Source organism: Furipterus horrens, unplaced genomic scaffold (genome assembly GCF_987537825.1).
Source record: "Furipterus horrens unplaced genomic scaffold, mFurHor1.1.pri manual_scaffold_18, whole genome shotgun sequence".
NCBI classification, from domain to species: Eukaryota; Metazoa; Chordata; class Mammalia; order Chiroptera; family Furipteridae; genus Furipterus; species Furipterus horrens.
This window is the reverse complement of record NW_028327188.1, coordinates 2,820,499-2,835,939: the sequence shown is the minus strand read 5'-3', so window position 1 is coordinate 2,835,939 and position 15,441 is coordinate 2,820,499.

Below are 15,441 nucleotides of genomic sequence, written 5' to 3'. Positions count from 1 at the left end.
GGTAATTCACTGTGAAACTCTGAAAATACCGTGTTTTCAAAGAGACCTAGCTTAGAAATTATATCAGGCAAAGCACCATTCTTTGAAACAGGAGAGAACATCACAATTTCTAGCAATTATAACAGAAGTTATTGCTTTCTCTTCCCTGTCCGTGCGGTGATGGCATTCATTGTGGGAGATAGTGACGGGTGGCATTCCCATTGAAGGCAGAAGCAGAGATAGCGATGTCTCGACATATCTTGTTTTCGGGGCAGAGTAACGCATGTACTACTGAAAGTACAGATGTAGCTCTTTGAACTGAAGATATTAGATGCTATCTGGTTCTCATGTATGTCTTTCTAAAAGTTGTTGTTGCACTTATTGTTAACTCATAAAGACTGTGTTCCGAAGGAGGCCAGCAACAATTTTCAACCAGATGAAATTCTAACCACTATATACAGATAATCAAACGATTTCAACAGATGGAATTATGCCCTTGCTGTGCCGTTGTTGTTCTGCTTCATTGTATGCTTCAGTGAGCTTTTGAGTTGATACAGTAGACTAAAGAGCAAACACTGGTTTCAAGAACGCTGGAGACTTTTGGGTAGTGTGCTTCACCTGACACACCAAAGGATCTATATGTGACTTCACCGTTCACAGTGGTTTCCTATGATGTTTCTTGGTAATTCACTGTGAATATCTGAAAATACCGTGTTTTCAAAGAGACCTAGCTTAGAAATTATATCAGGCAAAGGATCAATCTTTGAAACAGGAGAGAACATCACAATTTCTAGCAATTATTACAGAAGTTATTGCTTTCTCTTCCCTGTCCGTGCGGTGATGGCATTCATTGTGGGAGATAGTGACGGGTGGCATTCCCATTGAAGGCAGAAGCAGAGATAGCGATGTCTCGACATATCTTGTTTTCGGGGCAGAGTAACGCATGTACTACTGAAAGTACAGATGTAGCTCTTTGAACTGAAGATATTAGATGCTATCTGGTTCTCATGTATGTCTTTCTAAAAGTTGTTGTTGCGCTTATTTTTAACTCCTAATGACTGTGTTCCGAAGGAGGCCAGCAACAGTTTTCAACCAGATGAAATTCTAACCACCATATACAGATAATCAAATGATTTCAACAGATGGAATTATGCCCTTGCAGTGCCGTTGTAGTTCTGCTTCATTGTATGCTTCAGTGAGCTTTCGAGTTGATACAGTAGACTAAAGAGCAAACACTGGTTTCAAGAACGCTGGAGTCTTTTGGGTAGTGTGCTTCACCTGACACACCAAAGGATCTATATGTGACTTCACCGTTCCCAGTGGTTTCCTACGTTGTTTCTTGGTAATTCACTGTGAAACTCTGAAAATACCGTGTTTTCAAAGAGACCTAGCTTATAAATTATATCAGGCAAAGGATCAATCTTTGAAACAGGAGAGAACATCACAATTTCTAGCAATTATAACAGAAGTTATTGCTTTCTCTTCCCTGTCCGTGCGGTGATGGCATTCATTGTGGGAGATAGTGACGGGTGGCATTCCCATTGAAGGCAGAAGCAGAGATAGCGATGTCTCGACATATCTTGTTTTCGGGGCAGAGTAACGCATGTACTACTGAAAGTACAGATGTAGCTCTTTGAACTGAAGATATTAGATGCTATCTGGTTCTCATGTATGTCTTTCTAAAAGTTGTTGTTGCACTTATTGTTAACTCATAAAGACTGTGTTCCGAAGGAGGCCAGCAACAATTTTCAACCAGATGAAATTCTAACCACTATATACAGATAATCAAACGATTTCAACAGATGGAATTATGCCCTTGCTGTGCCGTTGTTGTTCTGCTTCATTGTATGCTTCAGTGAGCTTTTGAGTTGATACAGTAGACTAAAGAGCAAACACTGGTTTCAAGAACGCTGGAGACTTTTGGGTAGTGTGCTTCACCTGACACACCAAAGGATCTATATGTGACTTCACCGTTCACAGTGGTTTCCTATGATGTTTCTTGGTAATTCACTGTGAATATCTGAAAATACCGTGTTTTCAAAGAGACCTAGCTTAGAAATTATATCAGGCAAAGGATCAATCTTTGAAACAGGAGAGAACATCACAATTTCTAGCAATTATTACAGAAGTTATTGCTTTCTCTTCCCTGTCCGTGCGGTGATGGCATTCATTGTGGGAGATAGTGACGGGTGGCATTCCCATTGAAGGCAGAAGCAGAGATAGCGATGTCTCGACATATCTTGTTTTCGGGGCAGAGTAACGCATGTACTACTGAAAGTACAGATGTAGCTCTTTGAACTGAAGATATTAGATGCTATCTGGTTCTCATGTATGTCTTTCTAAAAGTTGTTGTTGCGCTTATTTTTAACTCCTAATGACTGTGTTCCGAAGGAGGCCAGCAACAGTTTTCAACCAGATGAAATTCTAACCACCATATACAGATAATCAAATGATTTCAACAGATGGAATTATGCCCTTGCAGTGCCGTTGTAGTTCTGCTTCATTGTATGCTTCAGTGAGCTTTCGAGTTGATACAGTAGACTAAAGAGCAAACACTGGTTTCAAGAACGCTGGAGTCTTTTGGGTAGTGTGCTTCACCTGACACACCAAAGGATCTATATGTGACTTCACCGTTCCCAGTGGTTTCCTACGTTGTTTCTTGGTAATTCACTGTGAAACTCTGAAAATACCGTGTTTTCAAAGAGACCTAGCTTAGAAATTATATCAGGCAAAGGATCAATCTTTGAAACAGGAGAGAACATCACAATTTCTAGCAATTATAACAGAAGTTATTGCTTTCTCTTCCCTGTCCGTGCGGTGATGGCATTCATTGTGGGAGATAGTAACGGGTGGCATTCCCATTGAAGGCAGAAGCAGAGATAGCGATGTCTCGACATATCTTGTTTTCGGGGCAGAGTAACGCATGTACTACTGAAAGTACAGATGTAGCTCTTTGAACTGAAGATATTAGATGCTATCTGGTTCTCATGTATGTCTTTCTAAAAGTTGTTGTTGCACTTATTGTTAACTGATAAAGACTGTGTTCCGAAGGAGGCCAGCAACAGTTTTCAACCAGATGAAATTCTAACCACCATATACAGATAATCAAACGATTTCAACAGATGGAATTATGCCCTTGCTGTGCCGTTGTTGTTCTGCTTCATTGTATGCTTCAGTGAGCTTTCGAGTTGATACAGTAGACTAAAGAGCAAACACTGGTTTCAAGAACGCTGGAGTCTTTTGGGTAGTGTGCTTCACCTGACACACCAAAGGATCTATATGTGACTTCACCGTTCCCAGTGGTTTCCTACGTTGTTTCTTGGTAATTCACTGTGAAACTCTGAAAATACCGTGTTTTCAAAGAGACCTAGCTTAGAAATTATATCAGGCAAAGGATCAATCTTTGAAACAGGAGAGAACATCACAATTTCTAGCAATTATTACAGAAGTTATTGCTTTCTCTTCCCTGTCCGTGCGGTGATGGCATTCATTGTGGGAGATAGTGACGGGTGGCATTCCCATTGAAGGCAGAAGCAGAGATAGCGATGTCTCGACATATCTTGTTTTCGGGGCAGAGTAACGCATGTACTACTGAAAGTACAGATGTAGCTCTTTGAACTGAAGATATTAGATGCTATCTGGTTCTCATGTATGTCTTTCTAAAAGTTGTTGTTGCGCTTATTTTTAACTCCTAATGACTGTGTTCCGAAGGAGGCCAGCAACAGTTTTCAACCAGATGAAATTCTAACCACCATATACAGATAATCAAATGATTTCAACAGATGGAATTATGCCCTTGCAGTGCCGTTGTAGTTCTGCTTCATTGTATGCTTCAGTGAGCTTTCGAGTTGATACAGTAGACTAAAGAGCAAACACTGGTTTCAAGAACGCTGGAGTCTTTTGGGTAGTGTGCTTCACCTGACACACCAAAGGATCTATATGTGACTTCACCGTTCCCAGTGGTTTCCTACGTTGTTTCTTGGTAATTCACTGTGAAACTCTGAAAATACCGTGTTTTCAAAGAGACCTAGCTTAGAAATTATATCAGGCAAAGCACCATTCTTTGAAACAGGAGAGAACATCACAATTTCTAGCAATTATAACAGAAGTTATTGCTTTCTCTTCCCTGTCCGTGCGGTGATGGCATTCATTGTGGGAGATAGTGACGGGTGGCATTCCCATTGAAGGCAGAAGCAGAGATAGCGATGTCTCGACATATCTTGTTTTCGGGGCAGAGTAACGCATGTACTACTGAAAGTACAGATGTAGCTCTTTGAACTGAAGATATTAGATGCTATCTGGTTCTCATGTATGTCTTTCTAAAAGTTGTTGTTGCACTTATTGTTAACTCATAAAGACTGTGTTCCGAAGGAGGCCAGCAACAATTTTCAACCAGATGAAATTCTAACCACTATATACAGATAATCAAACGATTTCAACAGATGGAATTATGCCCTTGCTGTGCCGTTGTTGTTCTGCTTCATTGTATGCTTCAGTGAGCTTTTGAGTTGATACAGTAGACTAAAGAGCAAACACTGGTTTCAAGAACGCTGGAGACTTTTGGGTAGTGTGCTTCACCTGACACACCAAAGGATCTATATGTGACTTCACCGTTCACAGTGGTTTCCTATGATGTTTCTTGGTAATTCACTGTGAATATCTGAAAATACCGTGTTTTCAAAGAGACCTAGCTTAGAAATTATATCAGGCAAAGGATCAATCTTTGAAACAGGAGAGAACATCACAATTTCTAGCAATTATTACAGAAGTTATTGCTTTCTCTTCCCTGTCCGTGCGGTGATGGCATTCATTGTGGGAGATAGTGACGGGTGGCATTCCCATTGAAGGCAGAAGCAGAGATAGCGATGTCTCGACATATCTTGTTTTCGGGGCAGAGTAACGCATGTACTACTGAAAGTACAGATGTAGCTCTTTGAACTGAAGATATTAGATGCTATCTGGTTCTCATGTATGTCTTTCTAAAAGTTGTTGTTGCGCTTATTTTTAACTCCTAATGACTGTGTTCCGAAGGAGGCCAGCAACAGTTTTCAACCAGATGAAATTCTAACCACCATATACAGATAATCAAATGATTTCAACAGATGGAATTATGCCCTTGCAGTGCCGTTGTAGTTCTGCTTCATTGTATGCTTCAGTGAGCTTTCGAGTTGATACAGTAGACTAAAGAGCAAACACTGGTTTCAAGAACGCTGGAGTCTTTTGGGTAGTGTGCTTCACCTGATACACCAAAGGATCTATATGTGACTTCACCGTTCCCAGTGGTTTCCTACGTTGTTTCTTGGTAATTCACTGTGAAACTCTGAAAATACCGTGTTTTCAAAGAGACCTAGCTTATAAATTATATCAGGCAAAGGATCAATCTTTGAAACAGGAGAGAACATCACAATTTCTAGCAATTATAACAGAAGTTATTGCTTTCTCTTCCCTGTCCGTGCGGTGATGGCATTCATTGTGGGAGATAGTAACGGGTGGCATTCCCATTGAAGGCAGAAGCAGAGATAGCGATGTCTCGACATATCTTGTTTTCGGGGCAGAGTAACGCATGTACTACTGAAAGTACAGATGTAGCTCTTTGAACTGAAGATATTAGATGCTATCTGGTTCTCATGTATGTCTTTCTAAAAGTTGTTGTTGCACTTATTGTTAACTGATAAAGACTGTGTTCCGAAGGAGGCCAGCAACAGTTTTCAACCAGATGAAATTCTAACCACCATATACAGATAATCAAACGATTTCAACAGATGGAATTATGCCCTTGCTGTGCCGTTGTTGTTCTGCTTCATTGTATGCTTCAGTGAGCTTTCGAGTTGATACAGTAGACTAAAGAGCAAACACTGGTTTCAAGAACGCTGGAGTCTTTTGGGTAGTGTGCTTCACCTGACACACCAAAGGATCTATATGTGACTTCACCGTTCCCAGTGGTTTCCTACGTTGTTTCTTGGTAATTCACTGTGAAACTCTGAAAATACCGTGTTTTCAAAGAGACCTAGCTTAGAAATTATATCAGGCAAAGCACCATTCTTTGAAACAGGAGAGAACATCACAATTTCTAGCAATTATAACAGAAGTTATTGCTTTCTCTTCCCTGTCCGTGCGGTGATGGCATTCATTGTGGGAGATAGTGACCGGTGGCATTGCCTTGAAGGCAGAATCAGAGATAGCGATGTCTCGACATATCTTGTTTTCCGTGCAGAGTAACGCATGTACTACTGAAAGTACAGATGTAGCTCTTTGAACTGAAGATATTAGATGCTATCTGGTTCTCATGTATGTCTTTCTAAAAGTTATTGTTGCACTTATTGTTAACTCATAAAGACTGTGTTCCGAAGGAGGCCAGCAACAGTTTTCAACCAGATGAAATTCTAACCACCATATACAGATAATCAAACGAGTTCAACAGATGGAATTATACACTTGCTGTGCCGTTGTTGTTCTGCTTCATTGTATGCTTCAGTGAGCTTTCGAGTTGATACAGTAGACTAAAGAGCAAACACTGGTTTCAAGAACGCTGGAGTCTTTTGGGTAGTGTGCTTCACCTGACACACCAAAGGATCTATATGTGACTTCACCGTTCACAGTGGTTTCCTATGTTGTTTCTTGGTAATTCACTGTGAATATCTGAAAATACCGTGTTTTCAAAGAGACCTAGCTTAGAAATTATATCAGGCAAAGGATCAATCTTTGAAACAGGAGAGAACATCACAATTTCTAGCAATTATAACAGAAGTTATTGCTTTCTCTTCCCTGTCCGTGCGGTGATGGCATTCATTGTGGGAGATAGTGACGGGTGGCATTCCCATTGAAGGCAGAAGCAGAGATAGCGATGTCTCGACATATCTTGTTTTCGGGGCAGAGTAACGCATGTACTACTGAAAGTACAGATGTAGCTCTTTGAACTGAAGATATTAGATGCTATCTGGTTCTCATGTATGTCTTTCTAAAAGTTGTTGTTGCACTTATTGTTAACTCATAAAGACTGTGTTCCGAAGGAGGCCAGCAACAGTTTTCAACCAGATGAAATTCTAACCACCATATACAGATAATCAAACGATTTCAACAGATGGAATTATGCCCTTGCTGTGCCGTTGTTGTTCTGCTTCATTGTATGCTTCAGTGAGCTTTTGAGTTGATACAGTAGACTAAAGAGCAAACACTGGTTTCAAGAACGCTGGAGACTTTTGGGTAGTGTGCTTCACCTGACACACCAAAGGATCTATATGTGACTTCACCGTTCACAGTGGTTTCCTATGATGTTTCTTGGTAATTCACTGTGAATATCTGAAAATACCGTGTTTTCAAAGAGACCTAGCTTAGAAATTATATCAGGCAAAGGATCAATCTTTGAAACAGGAGAGAACATCACAATTTCTAGCAATTATTACAGAAGTTATTGCTTTCTCTTCCCTGTCCGTGCGGTGATGGCATTCATTGTGGGAGATAGTGACGGGTGGCATTCCCATTGAAGGCAGAAGCAGAGATAGCGATGTCTCGACATATCTTGTTTTCGGGGCAGAGTAACGCATGTACTACTGAAAGTACAGATGTAGCTCTTTGAACTGAAGATATTAGATGCTATCTGGTTCTCATGTATGTCTTTCTAAAAGTTGTTGTTGCGCTTATTTTTAACTCCTAATGACTGTGTTCCGAAGGAGGCCAGCAACAGTTTTCAACCAGATGAAATTCTAACCACCATATACAGATAATCAAATGATTTCAACAGATGGAATTATGCCCTTGCAGTGCCGTTGTAGTTCTGCTTCATTGTATGCTTCAGTGAGCTTTCGAGTTGATACAGTAGACTAAAGAGCAAACACTGGTTTCAAGAACGCTGGAGTCTTTTGGGTAGTGTGCTTCACCTGACACACCAAAGGATCTATATGTGACTTCACCGTTCCCAGTGGTTTCCTACGTTGTTTCTTGGTAATTCACTGTGAAACTCTGAAAATACCGTGTTTTCAAAGAGACCTAGCTTATAAATTATATCAGGCAAAGGATCAATCTTTGAAACAGGAGAGAACATCACAATTTCTAGCAATTATAACAGAAGTTATTGCTTTCTCTTCCCTGTCCGTGCGGTGATGGCATTCATTGTGGGAGATAGTAACGGGTGGCATTCCCATTGAAGGCAGAAGCAGAGATAGCGATGTCTCGACATATCTTGTTTTCGGGGCAGAGTAACGCATGTACTACTGAAAGTACAGATGTAGCTCTTTGAACTGAAGATATTAGATGCTATCTGGTTCTCATGTATGTCTTTCTAAAAGTTGTTGTTGCACTTATTGTTAACTGATAAAGACTGTGTTCCGAAGGAGGCCAGCAACAGTTTTCAACCAGATGAAATTCTAACCACCATATACAGATAATCAAACGATTTCAACAGATGGAATTATGCCCTTGCTGTGCCGTTGTTGTTCTGCTTCATTGTATGCTTCAGTGAGCTTTCGAGTTGATACAGTAGACTAAAGAGCAAACACTGGTTTCAAGAACGCTGGAGTCTTTTGGGTAGTGTGCTTCACCTGACACACCAAAGGATCTATATGTGACTTCACCGTTCCCAGTGGTTTCCTACGTTGTTTCTTGGTAATTCACTGTGAAACTCTGAAAATACCGTGTTTTCAAAGAGACCTAGCTTAGAAATTATATCAGGCAAAGCACCATTCTTTGAAACAGGAGAGAACATCACAATTTCTAGCAATTATAACAGAAGTTATTGCTTTCTCTTCCCTGTCCGTGCGGTGATGGCATTCATTGTGGGAGATAGTGACCGGTGGCATTGCCTTGAAGGCAGAATCAGAGATAGCGATGTCTCGACATATCTTGTTTTCCGTGCAGAGTAACGCATGTACTACTGAAAGTACAGATGTAGCTCTTTGAACTGAAGATATTAGATGCTATCTGGTTCTCATGTATGTCTTTCTAAAAGTTATTGTTGCACTTATTGTTAACTCATAAAGACTGTGTTCCGAAGGAGGCCAGCAACAGTTTTCAACCAGATGAAATTCTAACCACCATATACAGATAATCAAACGAGTTCAACAGATGGAATTATACACTTGCTGTGCCGTTGTTGTTCTGCTTCATTGTATGCTTCAGTGAGCTTTCGAGTTGATACAGTAGACTAAAGAGCAAACACTGGTTTCAAGAACGCTGGAGTCTTTTGGGTAGTGTGCTTCACCTGACACACCAAAGGATCTATATGTGACTTCACCGTTCACAGTGGTTTCCTATGTTGTTTCTTGGTAATTCACTGTGAATATCTGAAAATACCGTGTTTTCAAAGAGACCTAGCTTAGAAATTATATCAGGCAAAGGATCAATCTTTGAAACAGGAGAGAACATCACAATTTCTAGCAATTATAACAGAAGTTATTGCTTTCTCTTCCCTGTCCGTGCGGTGATGGCATTCATTGTGGGAGATAGTGACGGGTGGCATTCCCATTGAAGGCAGAAGCAGAGATAGCGATGTCTCGACATATCTTGTTTTCGGGGCAGAGTAACGCATGTACTACTGAAAGTACAGATGTAGCTCTTTGAACTGAAGATATTAGATGCTATCTGGTTCTCATGTATGTCTTTCTAAAAGTTGTTGTTGCACTTATTGTTAACTCATAAAGACTGTGTTCCGAAGGAGGCCAGCAACAGTTTTCAACCAGATGAAATTCTAACCACCATATACAGATAATCAAACGATTTCAACAGATGGAATTATGCCCTTGCTGTGCCGTTGTTGTTCTGCTTCATTGTATGCTTCAGTGAGCTTTTGAGTTGATACAGTAGACTAAAGAGCAAACACTGGTTTCAAGAACGCTGGAGACTTTTGGGTAGTGTGCTTCACCTGACACACCAAAGGATCTATATGTGACTTCACCGTTCACAGTGGTTTCCTATGATGTTTCTTGGTAATTCACTGTGAATATCTGAAAATACCGTGTTTTCAAAGAGACCTAGCTTAGAAATTATATCAGGCAAAGGATCAATCTTTGAAACAGGAGAGAACATCACAATTTCTAGCAATTATTACAGAAGTTATTGCTTTCTCTTCCCTGTCCGTGCGGTGATGGCATTCATTGTGGGAGATAGTGACGGGTGGCATTCCCATTGAAGGCAGAAGCAGAGATAGCGATGTCTCGACATATCTTGTTTTCGGGGCAGAGTAACGCATGTACTACTGAAAGTACAGATGTAGCTCTTTGAACTGAAGATATTAGATGCTATCTGGTTCTCATGTATGTCTTTCTAAAAGTTGTTGTTGCGCTTATTTTTAACTCCTAATGACTGTGTTCCGAAGGCGGCCAGCAACAGTTTTCAACCAGATGAAATTCTAACCACCATATACAGATAATCAAATGATTTCAACAGATGGAATTATGCCCTTGCAGTGCCGTTGTAGTTCTGCTTCATTGTATGCTTCAGTGAGCTTTCGAGTTGATACAGTAGACTAAAGAGCAAACACTGGTTTCAAGAACGCTGGAGTCTTTTGGGTAGTGTGCTTCACCTGACACACCAAAGGATCTATATGTCACTTCACCGTTCACAGTGGTTTCCTACGTTGTTTCTTGGTAATTCACTGTGAAACTCTGAAAATACCGTGTTTTCAAAGAGACCTAGCTTATAAATTATATCAGGCAAAGGATCAATCTTTGAAACAGGAGAGAACATCACAATTTCTAGCAATTATAACAGAAGTTATTGCTTTCTCTTCCCTGTCCGTGCGGTGATGGCATTCATTGTGGGAGATAGTGACCGGTGGCATTGCCTTGAAGGCAGAATCAGAGATAGCGATGTCTCGACATATCTTGTTTTCGGGGCAGAGTAACGCATGTACTACTGAAAGTACAGATGTAGCTCTTTGAACTGAAGATATTAGATGCTATCTGGTTCTCATGTATGTCTTTCTAAAAGTTGTTGTTGCACTTATTGTTAACTCATAAAGACTGTGTTCCAAAGGAGGCCAGCAACAGTTTTCAACCAGATGAAATTCTAACCGCCATATATAGATAATCAAACGATTTCAACAGATGGAATTATGCCCTTGCTGTGCCGTTGTTGTTCTGCTTCATTGTATGCTTCAGTGAGCTTTCGAGTTGATACAGTAGACTAAAGAGCAAACACTGGTTTCAAGAACGCTGGAGTCTTTTGGGTAGTGTGTTTCACCTGACACACCAAAGGATCTATATGTGACTTCACCGTTCCCAGTGGTTTCCTATGTTGTTTCTTGGTTATTCACTGTGAAACTCTGAAAATACCGTGTTTTCAAAGAGACCTAGCTTAGAAATTATATCAGGCAAAGGATCATTCTTTGAAACAGGAGAGAACATCACAATTTCTAGCAATTATAACAGAAGTTATTGCTTTCTCTTCCCTGTCCGTGCGGTGATGGTATTCATTGTGGTAGATAGTGACCGGTGGCATTGCGATTGAAGGCAGAATCAGAGATAGCGATGTCTGGACATATCTTGTTTTCCATGCAGAGTAACGTATGTACTACTGAAAGTACAGATGTAGCTCTTTGAACTGAAGATATGAGATGCTATCTGGTTCTCATGTATGTCTTTCTAAAAGTTGTTGTTGCACTTATTGTTAACTCATAAAGACTGTGTTCCGAAGGAGGCCAGCAACAGTTTTCAACCAGATGAAATTCTAACCACCATATACAGATAATCAAACGATTTCAACAGATGGAATTATGCCCTTGCTGTGCCGTTGTTGTTATGCTTCATTGTATGCTTCAGTGAGCTTTCGAGTTGATACAGTAGACTAAAGAGCAAACACTGGTTTCAAGAACGCTGGAGTCTTTTGGGTAGTGTGCTTCACCTGACACACCAAAGGATCTATATGTGACTTCACCGTTCCCAGTGGTTTCCTACGTTGTTTCTTGGTAATTCACTGTGAAACTCTGAAAATACCGTGTTTTCAAAGAGACCTAGCTTAGAAATTATATCAGGCAAAGCATCATTCTTTGAAACAGGAGAGAACATCACAATTTCTAGCAATTATAACAGAAGTTATTGCTTTCTCTTCCCTGTCTGTGTGGTGATGGCATTCATTGTGGGAGATAGTGATCGCTGGCATTGCCTTTGAAGGCAGAATCAGAGATAGCGATGTCTGGACATATCTTGTTTACCATGCAGAGTAACGCATGTACTACTGAAAGTACAGATGTAGCTCTTTGAACTGAAGATATTAGATGCTATCTGGTTCTCATGTATGTCTTTCTAAAAGTTGTTGTTGCACTTATTGTTAACTCATAAAGAATGTGTTCCGAAGGAGGCCGGCAACAGTTTTCAACCAGATGAAATTCTAACCACCATATACAGATAATCAAACGATTTCAACAGATGGAATTATGCCCTTGCTGTGCCGTTGTTGTTCTGCTTCATTGTATGCTTCAGTGAGCTTTCGAGTTGATGCAGTAGACTAAAGAGCAAACACTGGTTTCAAGAACGCTGGAGTCTTTTGGGTAGTGTGCTTCACCTGACACACCAAAGGATCTATAAGTGACTTCACCGTTCCCAGTGGTTTCCTATGTTGTTTCTTGGTAATTCACTGTGAAACTCTGAAAATACCGTGTTTTCAAAGAGACCTAGCTTAGAAATTATATCAGGCAAAGCATCATTCTTTGAAACAGGAGAGAACATCACAATTTCTAGCAATTATAACAGAAGTTATTGCTTTCTCTTCCCTGTCCGTGCGGTGATGGCATTCATTGTGGGAGATAGTGACCGCTGGCATTGCCATTGAAGGCACAATCAGAGATAGCGATGTCTCGACATATCTTGTTTTCCGTGCAGAGTAACGCATGTACTACTGAAAGTACAGATGTAGCTCTTTGAACTGAAGATATTAGATGCTATCTGGTTCTCATGTATGTCTTTCTAAAAGTTGTTGTTGCACTTATTGTTAACTCATAAAGACTGTGTTCCAAAGGAGGCCAGCAACAGTTTTCAACCAGATGAAATTCTAACCGCCATATACAGATAATCAAACGATTTCAACAGATGGAATTATGCCCTTGCTGTGCCGTTGTTGTTCTGCTTCATTGTATGCTTCAGTGAGCTTTCGAGTTGATACAGTAGACTAAAGAGCAAACACTGGTTTCAAGAACGCTGGAGTCTTTTGGGTAGTGTGTTTCACCTGACACACCAAAGGATCTATATGTGACTTCACCGTTCCCAGTGGTTTCCTATGTTGTTTCTTGGTTATTCACTGTGAAACTCTGAAAATACCGTGTTTTCAAAGAGACCTAGCTTAGAAATTATATCAGGCAAAGGATCATTCTTTGAAACAGGAGAGAACATCACAATTTCTAGCAATTATAACAGAAGTTATTGCTTTCTCTTCCCTGTCCGTGCGGTGATGGTATTCATTGTGGGAGATAGTGACCGGTGGCATTGCGATTGAAGGCTGAATCAGAGATAGCGATGTCTGGACATATCTTGTTTTCCATGCAGAGTAACGTATGTACTACTGAAAGTACAGATGTAGCTCTTTGAACTGAAGATATGAGATGCTATCTGGTTCTCATGTATGTCTTTCTAAAAGTTGTTGTTGCACTTATTGTTAACTCATAAAGACTGTGTTCCGAAGGAGGCCAGCAACAGTTTTCAACCAGATGAAATTCTAACCACCATATACAGATAATCAAACGATTTCAACAGATGGAATTATGCCCTTGCTGTGCCGTTGTTGTTCTGCTTCATTGTATGCTTCAGTGAGCTTTCGAGTTGATACAGTAGACTAAAGAGCAAACACTGGTTTCAAGAACGCTGGAGTCTTTTGGGTAGTGTGCTTCACCTGACACACCAAAGGATCTATATGTGACTTCACCGTTCCCAGTGGTTTCCTACGTTGTTTCTTGGTAATTCACTGTGAAACTCTGAAAATACCGTGTTTTCAAAGAGACCTAGCTTAGAAATTATATCAGGCAAAGCATCATTCTTTGAAACAGGAGAGAACATCACAATTTCTAGCAATTATAACAGAAGTTATTGCTTTCTCTTCCCTTTCCGTTCGGTGATAGCATTCATTGTGGGAGATAGTGACCGGTGGCATTGCCATTGAAGGCAGAATCAGAGATAGCGATGTCTCGACATATCTTGTTTTCCGTGCAGAGTAACGCATATACTACTGAAAGTATAGATGTAGCTCTTTGAACTGAAGATATTAGATGCTATCTGGTTCTCATGTATGTCTTTCTAAAAGTTATTGTTGCACTTATTGTTAACTCATAAAGACTGTGTTCCGAAGGAGGCCAGCAACAGTTTTCAACCAGATGAAATTCTAACCACCATATACAGATAATCAAACGATTTCAACAGATGGAATTATGCCCTTGCTGTGCCGTTGTTGTTCTGCTTTATTGTATACTTCAGTGAGATTTAGAGTTGATACAGTAGACTAAAGAGCAAACACTGGTTTCAAGAACGCTGGAGTCTTTTGGGTAGTGTGTTTCACCTGACACACCAAAGGATCTATATGTGACTTCACCGTTCCCAGTGGTTTCCTATGTTGTTTCTTGGTAATTCACTGTGAAACTCTGAAAATACCGTGTTTTCAAAGAGACCTAGCTTAGAATTTATATCAGGCAAAGCATCATTCTTTGAAACAGGAGAGAACATCACAATTTCTAGCAATTATAACAGAAGTTATTGCTTTCTCTTCCCTGTCCGTGCGGTGATGGCATTCATTGTGGGAAATAGTGACCGGTGGCATTGCCATTGAAGGCAGAATCAGAGATAGCGATGTCTGGACATATCTTGTTTTCCGTGCAGAGTAACGCATGTTCTACTGAAAGTACAGATGTAGCTCTTTGAACTGAAGATATTAGATGCTATCTGGTTCTCATGTATGTCTTTCTAAAAGTTGTTGTTGCACTTATTGTTAACTCATAAAGACTGTGTTCCGAAGGAGGCCAGCAACAGTTTTCAACCAGATGAAATTCTAACCACCATATACAGATAATCAAACGATTTCAACAGATGGAATTATGCCCTTGCTGTGCCGTTGTTGTACTGCTTCATTGTGTGCTTCAGTGAGCTTTCGAGTTGATACAGTAGACTAAAGAGCAAACACTGGTTTCAAGAACGCTGGAGTCTTTTGGGTAGTGTGCTTCACCTGACACACCAAAGGACCTATATGTGACTTCACCGTTCCCAGTGGTTTCCTATGTTGTTTCTTGGTAATTCACTGTGAAACTCTGAAAATACCGTGTTTTCAAAGAGACCTAGCTTAGAAATTATATCAGGCAAAGCATCATTCTTTGAAACAGGAGAGAAGATCACAATTTCTAGCAATTATAACAGAAGTTATTGCTTTCTCTTCCCTGTCCGTGCGGTGATGGCATTCATTGTGGGAGATAGTGACCCGTGGCATTGCCATTGAAGGCACAATCAGAGATAGCGATGTCTCGACATATCTTGTTTTCCGTGCATTGTAACGCAT